This window comes from Haliaeetus leucocephalus, unplaced genomic scaffold, assembly GCF_000737465.1.
Source record: "Haliaeetus leucocephalus isolate CR32 unplaced genomic scaffold, Haliaeetus_leucocephalus-4.0 Scaffold140, whole genome shotgun sequence".
Lineage (NCBI taxonomy): Eukaryota > Metazoa > Chordata > Aves > Accipitriformes > Accipitridae > Haliaeetus > Haliaeetus leucocephalus.
In genome coordinates this window covers 4,084,336-4,084,716 of record NW_010972576.1, presented here as the reverse complement: position 1 = coordinate 4,084,716, position 381 = coordinate 4,084,336, and the positions used below count along the sequence as shown (strand labels likewise).

Here is a 381-nt window from a genome sequence, read left to right as displayed (position 1 = left end):
CCGCCGCCGGCGTCGCCGCTCTCCCAGTGCCCATGTGCGGGCGGGAGGGCGGGCGGGACATGCTCACTGGGCGAGGACCGCGCCGAGGCTACCGCACATGCTCACTGGCCGCGGAAAAAGAGCACCGCGGGAGGTAAGGAGTCGCTCCGGCCGCCGGAGGAGCCGCGCTTTCGTTCCGTAGAGGGCCGTGAGATGGCTCGCCGCCGGCTGCCCGGTCGCCACAGGCTTTAATCGCGGTGTGTGTGGCGGGGTGTGGTGGGGAGGGTGGGTGCAAGGGTCCGGCCCGGGAGCTCCGTTCCCGCCGGGCGGCAGCCACCGAGGCCCCGTCAGCACCGAGGCCAGCGGCGGTGGCGGCGGGGCCCGGCCGCGGCGCTGGGGCCG

At 75.9% G+C, this 381-nt stretch overlaps 1 protein-coding gene across 1 annotated transcript in view; it reads right to left on the bottom strand.

Moving 5' to 3' along the window:
- PDGFC (platelet derived growth factor C) overlaps positions 1-381 on the bottom strand; it is a 178,821-nt gene that overhangs the window by 178,140 nt on the left and 300 nt on the right. The window lies entirely within an intron of this gene.